Raw genomic sequence first — 10384 nt, forward strand, 5'->3', positions numbered from 1 at the left:
AGGGATGGGCTGATCAATACTGCAGGATCAATAGTTCAATACTCACAAGCTTCTCATTTGGTATTGATTCCTTTAAAAAAATATCAGTAGAAAAATTATATGAATGCAAAACATGGGTGGCTGTATCACTTTTCACTACTTGTTTTTGACCTTTATTTCAAACTGAATCACATACATACAGATGAAGCATTGAGAAAACAAAATGAAAAATAATGTCAAGCAGCTGCACACAGTCACACACTTCCACATGAAACTTGTGATAGAAATGGAGAAAGGATACTTAGGGTGGTGTCACTACTTTTCATCTGTACACTGTAAAATCCAATTAGTTAACCTTGCTTAAAAAAAGCATGCAAACCGATAAAATTAAATAATTAAGTACAGTGGAATATGTGTTGTATTAATAAATGCCTGTTTAGTATAGTATACTTACTCTTAAGTTTAAGTAAATAAAAAAAACTGTGCAGTGTGCTTGACAATTTGCTTTAGATTTACTCTTGACTTAGTTTACACTACTCAGAATTACTATTTCAAACAACTAACTTGTCATATCATGTGAACTTTACTTTGTGTGTGATCCAAACACAGTTATTAAAGTTGGGCTTACTAAGGTGACATTTCCTGCAACTTAGAATTTCTCATTTTTAGTTTTTTGAAGAACAATCTGAATTACTTGTTAAAACCATGCAAACCGATTGCCTTAAAAACACCAAGTAAGTGTTACTTGTGTAAATTAAGTACTTCAAACATCCTTTATACTGTGTCCCATTCAGAGTAACACCAGTAATTCATTAAACATCAAGGTAAGGTAAGGTAAACAGGTTTTTCGGTTAAAATAAAAACATTCATTAAAACATTGAATTTGTTAATCAATCAGATATTTCCAAACACCCCTCAATGCTCAACTATATGTAAACTCTGCACTGCCAACTCACTATACACAAGTCACAAATGTAGTGGAGAATATAAAGTATCATAAAATAGAAATATTTAAGACACAAGCACATTATAGTTGGAACAGGTTTGTTCGTTAAACCTCAACCAATAGCATTTCATTTCCAAATTTGAAATCAAAGTTTTAAAATTTGTGTATTTTTAAACATTTTGAATCTGGTAAAAATGAATGCATTACCTTGACATTTGTCATTTTATTCTATACTGTAATTTATCCCAATTTTGAGTTCTTGACTTGACAAATTTTTTATTGTGTAGTTTTTCTTTCTCAGTATTTTGACATTTTGGTGTATACTTACTTTCTTCTTAATCGGAAGTCTAATGTAAAGGATAACGCTTATATTTACCACCATCTCCCACAGTTTACAAAATTTGACTCTTTCCTTTTAATCAAAGAATATTAATTTGAGGGAATGTACTTAATTTACAGAGATATTTACTGGGAAAGCTTAGTGAAATCAGCACCTTTGCCAGCCTTTGCTTTAGGGAAAGACAACAAATATCATTTGTCGTGGGGAAAAAATTCAACTCTGACTTTTAGTTTAACATATAATACTCAACAACTTTACTTTTGTAATAACAAATAGCAATAGCAACTGGAACCATTTTCATAAACAAATGAGATCTTATGCCAAATGTCACTCTTGATTATTAACACTATCTAACTCAAGAGGAGATTTAAAAGTTTAAAGTTTAGTGGGGAGTTTGTCCTCTCCCAGGCCAAGGATCACTCGTTGAATGTATTTTCCATTGTTTTAAGGGTAGTCCGGGTGTAGCGCATAGGACAGCCCAAACAAGAGGCAAAGTGTTTGAGGTAGGTTCTGGAGATTGTCCATTACAATACCTCCTTCAAGAAAGGTGTCAGAAGACACTGGGTCAGGATGGAGATGATTTGGAGAGAGGAGCATCTTCAATGGTGACTGACAGCAACCCAACAGATACCTTTGGCCATGCCTCATCACTGTCAGAATCCTTTATATAACCACAGTAAAATCCCATTACAAAAGAGAAAAGTTGATAGGCATTATTAATTGTCACCAAGTCATCTGTCCTGTGTCCACTGCTCTCCTGCACTTTCATTAAGTTTTCACTTTAAAAGCACCTGTATGTTGCAGTTTAATCAACATAGTAGGCCTTCAACAATTTTTTACCAGCTTTAAGACATCCAGTAAAAAACATTATTGAAATTTAGCAGTAATGTCTTCTTCATGTAAAATTAATTTGGCTTTTACTGCAGTTACAGCCGGTAGGATCACATACTGGCATAAACTAAACTCTCACAGTTAGCATGCAGCCTATCTTTGTACTGAACTCACAGGGATATTTTCAGTATTAATCTTTTTATCCAGCTCTCAGTAAAATACCATCAAATACAAATAGCTTAAGGAGGTGTTGCAGTTATTGGTGGCATCACTGAGCAGATCAGGGAGGCCTTGGAGAACAAGGTACTCACTGCTGCCACATCTGGTTTCTCAAAGTGGACAGAACAAATAAAGTCCCGAATTATGCAACATTAAAAAATGAAAAATAGTTGCTGATTGGAGAAGTGATTTATAAGATCAAATACACAGCAAGAACTGTAACAAAGTCTGTAGCAAAGTGACCTTTGAATCATTTTGCTACACTATCTCAGCCAGTTTCCCTCCAGCACTTCCTTTCCTGGACTTGAAGATTGTGACAAAGAGCTGTGTGTTGCAGTCCACTGCACTTAAAAAGTCACCAACCAGGTTTGTCATGGCTATCAACTCAGCAAACACCTAAAAGACACAAAATAAAATGTGAGTAAGTAGAAATTTTGGACAAGTTCTGAACTCATCCTAACTCTATTGATACTACACCCTTTATACAAACATTAACGTTAAAACAACACAAATACACAAGAAACATGACAAAGAGACACAGCTACTATGCACTGATCTATGTTTCATGTTCAAGGTGTCTGGCACTCTGCAACAGACAGCAGAGTTGCTAATACTAATGTTTGCACTAATTTCAGTGAAAGTTGCAAGGTAGAGCAAGAGCAAGCTAAGTGGTGGTGTGGCACTGCAGTCCCCTCTTTGTTGTAGACCACCATCCAAAGACATGCAGGCTAGGTTAATTGGTGTCTCCGAAATTGTCCTTAGGTGTGAATGTGTGTGTGACTGTCTATATGTGGCCCTGCGATGGACTGGCGACCTGTCCGCCTTTTGCCCGATGTCAGTTGGGATTGGCTCCGGCCCTCCGCGACCCTGTACACAGGATAAGCGATGGACGATGGAGGGAAGGATGGATGGAGTATTGGTATCATTACAATTGTAACAGAAAGTGTGGTGCCATATCAAATAAAAAAAAATTGGTATCTCCTTGTTTGGTACCCGATTTTAATTCAGTTTCAGTCTTAGTCTTTTAATGAAAATGTGCATCAGTCCCATTTTGGTCATTTTAGTTATTGTTAGTTTTAGTCTAGCATCTGATAAATCAATTTCTGAGGAGGAGATACTTGTAGTAGTGTGTGTGTGTAGTTAAGAGGACGCGGCAAACATCTAATTTTTCATTGCATAAGGAAAATCCATATATTATTGGCATATATTTCCAAATAATATTAAAAGCTGTTATATTGGACTATTTTGAGACAGCCCTCACCTTTACATGATCCAATGGTGCCTCAGGATAGCATAATCCTCCTTAAAAGTTCCTCCCAATAATCCCCTTGTAAATCATTAATTCATAGCCTGATCAACTGAGTAAGGAGTAATTTACTATTATGATATGGCATTTGCCCTTTGCATTAGGCCTGGGTGCTGAGTCAGAGCATTACTCTACATTGTTAAGCCTGCCCCGCAGGGCAGGGTCTGCAAATGATGACCAGGACTGATGACTTGGTTGTACTGCCATCTGCGTTTCTGTTTCTTAGACCTAACATAGGGATTACTTCCATATCACTTCTGATTAAATCAGATATAGACCCGATGTTCCATTGTTCTTTCTTTCTCATAGCTTTTTTTCATTTCTTTATCATAGCTCTGTCACATCCTCTCATCGTTGCCATTTAATTCACTCCAGAGCTCCAGCTCTCTCATATAGATGGTTTTTAACAGCTTCTGCTAAACATTAGGCACATTGTCGGGTTTGGGGGGATTTGGTCATGTGCAGTAATGTTCACAATACACTCCACTCATTCCCCTCCTCTCCTTTGCTTGTCTTTCCCTAGTTGAAGAGAAATGACAAGCCGATGTTCTCGCACCAGCCAGACACGCTGTAGTGGATGGACTTCGGTATAATGAGTGACCACTGCATGCTGGTCATTCCCAGCAAATCAACAGTGAAAACAGAGAGAACTGATCCGCAGGCCTAATCGAAATCGCTGGTCCTGTAAGTGCATGTCTGATGGGCTGGACACACAAATACACACAAACACACACACCCAAAGAACACAGTAAGTCAGGCAGGATCAAAACCAAGTATATTGTCCGTTCATGCTAAAAATATCTCTCGTGTTGTGAAATTCTACAGATTCCTGTCACTACTACCACTAAAATAGCAGAGTATTCCTGTGCTCAAGGGAACTAGTGTCTCCATTAATAATTCATGGTCAGACAATCAAAGAAAGACAGGCTGTCAGTTACCAGATTTTTTTTCTTCACTGTGTGAAAATGCAGGAGTCTCATTGCTGCAGGGGAGGGCAACTCCTCACTTCTTTTTCACTTCCATTCTTTCCTCAACTTCCTCCTGATGGACCATCTGACCACACCATTCTTCAGTTCCCCTAGGCAGAGCTGGTGGCAGACAAGGGTCATTAGTAACCGTCTGGACATTCTCCCCAAACAGCACCCACTATGGGAAAACCACCCAATATTTGGCCATGCACCTATCATATTGTATTTCCTGCAAGCTGATGATGGCTGGCACCTCTGTTGACAAGTGCAGACTCTACGTCCCCCAATCCCCAGTCCTGACAAGATCCTGAAAATCCTGGACACCTTAACTCCAACACCCCTTCAGTCATTCCTCAGAGGCTTGCTGTGGGATGGATGAAGAGAAGCAGGGATCCAATGAAGGAAGGACTTTGCCTGCAAAAGGCTCTTAGCAGATCCTTGTCCATGCACTTGGATACCCATGAGACTGACAAAGAGTGAATAACAGGGAGGTTTGTGAGAAGTAATCAGTCGGAAACAATCTGGAAGGTCACAATACTGAGCTAAGGTAAGTCCCTTCTTCTTTGCTGTCAGTTTGTATTGGGGCACATCAGACCATTTTTGTAGGAAATCAGATAGTTATATTTATCTTCTGTCAGGAATTACCCTGAGGGTCAGTCATGTGAAAATCATGGAAAGGCCTATTACGTACTAGTGGTAGTCTATGGATGTTTACATGTATGTTTAACCTATGAGTAATGCTGTCATTTTCTCACTTGTGTGGGTGCTAAAACACAAGAGTCCCCATTCACCCTACATGAGCAGTGCAAATCGGCAGTAGTGGGCTTGTGGTCTGTGGCTGGCTTTTGACTGAGTTAAGTGGAGACTGTCTGTAGGGGGAAAACACTGATCTTCTATTTATCCCTGCTGATTCCTCTCACTAATGTAAAGGGGCAGGAATCCTTTCAGAGAGAGGCCTGTAGCGTAACAGTGTGCGATCTATGTGTCCACCAGCCAATGTGAGTTTCAACTCCAATTATTATATTCACTTGAATCCTCCTATGCTGCCCTGCTTGGGGTTTTGCTTATTTGGCACCTTAAGGTGACCAACTCGATTACTGCCCTCACTGAAAACTAAGTGGATGTAAACATAATTGCCTAAAAGAAAGCAAGGTAGAAAGAACAAATAAGGAAGAAGGAAATGTTAAATACTTTGGTGGTTTTTGTGTTGGAACTAAGCAAATTTCCAAAGCCAAGTCAGCACGACCCACACTGATGACATGTTTCATAAAAAAAAAGAAGAATACTCTCTGTAACTGGGCAGGTAGTCAAAGCTGGTCCAGCTGTGTGATGCTAGCTTCTTCTGTGGGCACATAGCCAACATTTACATTTATCTATGCCGGAGTTCACTCACCCAACAGGCCCCGTGATATCCTGCCAGCATCAGCAATCTCATCTGCTGCCTCACGACTTGGTGCAAACTTTCTTTCTCACCTTAAGCCCCCTATCTTGGACATGAGTTGAATTATGCATGATCACCCCACCATACACACATGCATACACAGTAGATGCAAATGATATTATGTTGTAACAGGATAGCAGTGTGTATATTTGTTTGTGTCTGGTTGAAATCACATTTCAGATGACTGTAAGTTTCACTGAAAGGTAATAATAGAATCTAATCTATCTAATGAACTCAAATGGTTACAAATTTATCCCTTTAATTTAGTCTATTTAATTTTTGTACAAACTACTGTATGTTAAGTGCTATGCTAAGATGCATTTTATTCACTCTTGTCCAGGCAACCTTTGGGAAGCAATAAGAGCAAGAAAGGCAGCCACTGACTCAGATTATAAAAAACATGTACAAAACAATATACATCATGGTTTAAATTAACTGTCATGCTTCCCAAATTGCCAGTAATCATTTCTGATGCATGTGTCCTAATACATCTAATTATTATTTGACTTCATTAAATGACACACAAGTTGGTCTTCATTGGGCCTGACAGAAAAACTGGAATGTTTTTGCACTGAGCGGTAATATTCACGCACAAGTCAGAGGGGGAAAAAACATGTTACCTTTCACCTTAATTTATTCAAGTTTTTCTTACAGCTCTTCTTCATTAATGTGAGATGAGTGTTGTGTATACAACAACATAGCCTCAAACAGTTGGCAAGGCTCCATTGTAAATGTGTAACTTGGCTGGCAACGTAAAGTAAACAACAAAATGACTGGAGTTATGAGGGAACGGCAAATCCCTGTTAACAGACTGTTGAAGAATGCAGACAGGGTTAATGTCAAGGTTGCAAAGATTAACATAAAAATATGATTTGCAAGATTTGATACAGTTTACTGATTATCTGATGAAAAATATAATTACTAATGTCATCTACTGAAAAGGTCAAATTGACTGAATGAATGGTGTTAACTTGCAATCTGACTAATAAAACTGATTCTTCAGCTGTTATTATTTTTAATACAAAATGTAATATAAATGTTAATACACACATTATCACACTTTCCCAACAAACATATCCCACCAATTAATTTAAAAACATCTGTCACATCATTATTTGTTCACATAATAACTGCAGTGTATTATTATTAGCAAGTTTTCTAATTGCATTTAATCCCATTACCCTCAAACCCCATCAAGCCAGGCTTTGTCTTGTTTATAATTCTTTCCTGCAATTGAAGAAAACTCACCAAGCTCACTCAGACTAAACGGTGATACAATGTAACATATAATCAGAACTAAACATCAGAGTTTACATGAAACGGAACCATATAGCTTAAGTGTAAACAGAAGATTTCCTGCCCTCCGGCCTGGATTTTAAGTTAAGCTTTCTGTCACATAACCACATAGCCAAGCGTCACAACGTGTGAGAGAACACTGCAGCAGGTACATAAAGCACAACGCTCTCACCTCTCTGTCTTTTCTCAGCCTCTTCCTCTGTGTCTGTATTTTTCTTTTGTGTGATAAAGACAGAGACAAAGTCACACACACTTGTCCTTACATGTCTCTGAAACAGTCCCTTTCCTGGATTCATACATCTAAAAGGCAAGACTTCAGCTTTATGAAACAGTATCATGAGAGTTGCCATGCCCACAGGGTCTCATTGTTCTCTGTAATTGCTTTCACTGCCATTGGCTCAACCAGCTCTTACTGTTCTGCGCAGGACACTGCTCGTCATTGTCTAAAGCAAAGCACTGACCAAAATAAACGGCCACACTTTCTTCTCCACAGGCCCATCTCTCAGGACGCTTCACAAACAGATGTCCAGGGATTACCCCATCCCAGTGGAAAGACACAGGCTCTGTTTTTGTTTGTGAATTTGCTTTACTCCCTAGAAAATGTCATGTATTTTTAGACAAATGCTGCTGAAATGCTGAATGAGTGGACTGCACAGAACATGCTTCAACACACTGGAAGTCTTCCGTTCTGGCAGCAGGTGATGCCTCCTCCCTACAGGCCTCTGCTTCAGTGTGGCATGGCTTTTTCTGCTCCTCAGTTCTGAATGTATTGTATAAATGGAACTACAACATTTCAATTAAATGAGACTGTTAACTTTGTGCAAATTGTAAAGGATTACAAAGGTTTCATTTGAATTAAAAGAATTCAGAAGTATCTACTGAGACAAGGTAATTCTTGCATTATCAGAGCGACATACCACCAACATTTTCTTTTTTCAAAGAATTTAATATATATATATCCTGGTGTTTGTTTTGACTTGAAAAAATTAAACTAAAACTAGTTTTTTTATTTTTCAGATTTTTTTGTTCTGACTGACTGGCTGTACAATAAATAGCAATAAATAAATGTTCGCTACAGTTCCACATCTCCGCAGTACATATCCAGTGCTACATCAACATTATGGAAATTGAACAGAAGTGCACTGCTTCCACAAATATGTCCAAAAACAGATTTATCCTCTTTTGATAAGTGGGACATTATGCAATAGTCGCAGTATCATTTTAGATACAATTCAGCAATAAATCAATCAAATGATCTTTTCTTCTGTTCTGACAATGACTCCCTGCTATCATGTACTGATACAGATTAGCTCTGGAGAGACACGTATTAAGTCGTTTATTTAACCCTTTCTCAAATGAGAATCCATTTCTGCCAACTTCCTTCGCAACTATTTATGTTCCCTGCTTCCTGCAGCCCTGTTAACCTTTTTCTTCAGTCAATTGAATTTACAAATGATTCTCTTGTGAAGGCAAACCCAGAGATAAATTCTTCACTGGACTGAAGTAATTGTCTACTGCGGTGTAGCAGTTTGAAGTGGTAGCTCGTGTGAGGCTTTGAAAGAGGTTGTATGAGTATGTGTGATAATAAATGCTACACACACACACTCTCAAATAATTACTCATACTCTAAGGACTGCTGCTTCAGTAAAAAAGAGAGACAAGCAGGCTGGCAGAAAAGTGACAGCATCCAAGCCAAGGTGACCCTCTTAAATCTATCATCTGTTTGAAAGTATGCACACGGCTGGGAAATACAGTGGGCTCCAGAGGAAACAGCATGCCCACTAAATGTGGTTTCTTCCTGGCATGAAGACATGCACACCCAGCTCTCAATGAAACCTTCTGTTTACTGATGATGTTTCAGTGCATCAAATTAAAAGACTGTTGTCTGACATAAATTAAAAGATGGCTCCGTAAATCTGCAGCATATTCCACTTTAAATAATTATTATTAAATTATTCTATTGAATTACTGAAAGGAATTTGGGGAAGTAAACCTTTAAGTAAAATAAAGATAAAGCAACCGATGCAGCCAGTTAGCTTAGATTAGCTGCTCTCAACTGAGAAATTTTCTGGTACACAACCCACTGTAAAACTGCAATGTGTTGTTTACTATTTGTTTTTTTCAACAGATTAACCAAACAATAGTGTGTGTTAGGATGATCTTCAAAGTTGCTAGTTGGTGGATTTTGTTACCTTCAGACGTAGCCAGGCTAGCTACTTCCCCCTGCTTCCAGTATTTGTGCTAAACTAAGCTAACCAGCTACTGGCTGTAGCGTACTAAATCCTGGACAGATTTATGATGGTGGTGTTGATCTTTTAATCTAACTCTTTGCAAGAAAGCAAATAAGCTTATTGCCCAAAATGTTTCCCCAAAGCTTAAGGTACATATTTTCCATGTAAATAAGGAAGCTAAGGAAGCTTTCCTTAGCTGTAATTAAAGTGCTCGTCCACTGGGACTGTAAGACAAGCCTGCCTCCTTCAGATATGTGGCTAATCAAGACCACCTTCTTGTACTTCAAAGGTCACAGAGTGGTCCCCCGCCCCCTTGCACAGTGCTCCTATAGTGTAGCCACAGCTACCAAGAGTCTTGCTTCTGGTATTGGTAGTACTGTGTTGACAGAGGGATGAGAATACATTCGATGAACCGCAACACCTCTGGGTCAGTCTCACTGACGTGGTTGTCCTTGGGTTGTTGTTGAGGGAGGACTTTTTTAAATGGTGTCAGTTTTTCTTTGTCTGAGCTTATCCCTTTTTTCACATTTCGAAGCTCCAGTTCCTCTCTCTTCTCCTCTCACTCACTCTTACCCCCCACTGGCAAGGGTGCTGGCTTTTTCCTCCTTTGCTTTGAGCAGACTAATTACAATAACTACACCTGCGGGATCCATTTTTTGGTTTGACACATTGGGTAATAGAGAGCAGCAATTAACTGCCGTGATTCATTGTCCACTTCTTTGTAGTCTTGTGGCATGATGGGAGTGTGCTCTACCAGCTCAATATGAGAAATAGCATCAATGAACATGTTATAAACCTTAAATGTTATATAAAGTGTGTCCCTAATG

The 10384-nt window shown here is 38.7% G+C and overlaps 1 long non-coding RNA gene across 1 annotated transcript; it reads left to right on the forward strand.

Moving 5' to 3' along the window:
* The first annotated feature begins 4567 nt into the window (after positions 1 to 4567).
* On the forward strand, positions 4568 to 8200 carry LOC119883489. The gene is made up of 2 exons (XR_005440656.1): positions 4568 to 5136; positions 7820 to 8200. It is a non-coding gene; the product is annotated as an uncharacterized LOC119883489 (long non-coding RNA).
* The last annotated feature ends 2184 nt before the right edge of the window (positions 8201 to 10384 follow it).

Source organism: Micropterus salmoides, unplaced genomic scaffold (genome assembly GCF_014851395.1).
Source record: "Micropterus salmoides isolate LMB-PRFRI ecotype aquatic unplaced genomic scaffold, ASM1485139v1 Ms_hic_scaffold_3, whole genome shotgun sequence".
Classification (NCBI taxonomy): Eukaryota; Metazoa; Chordata; class Actinopteri; order Centrarchiformes; family Centrarchidae; genus Micropterus; species Micropterus salmoides.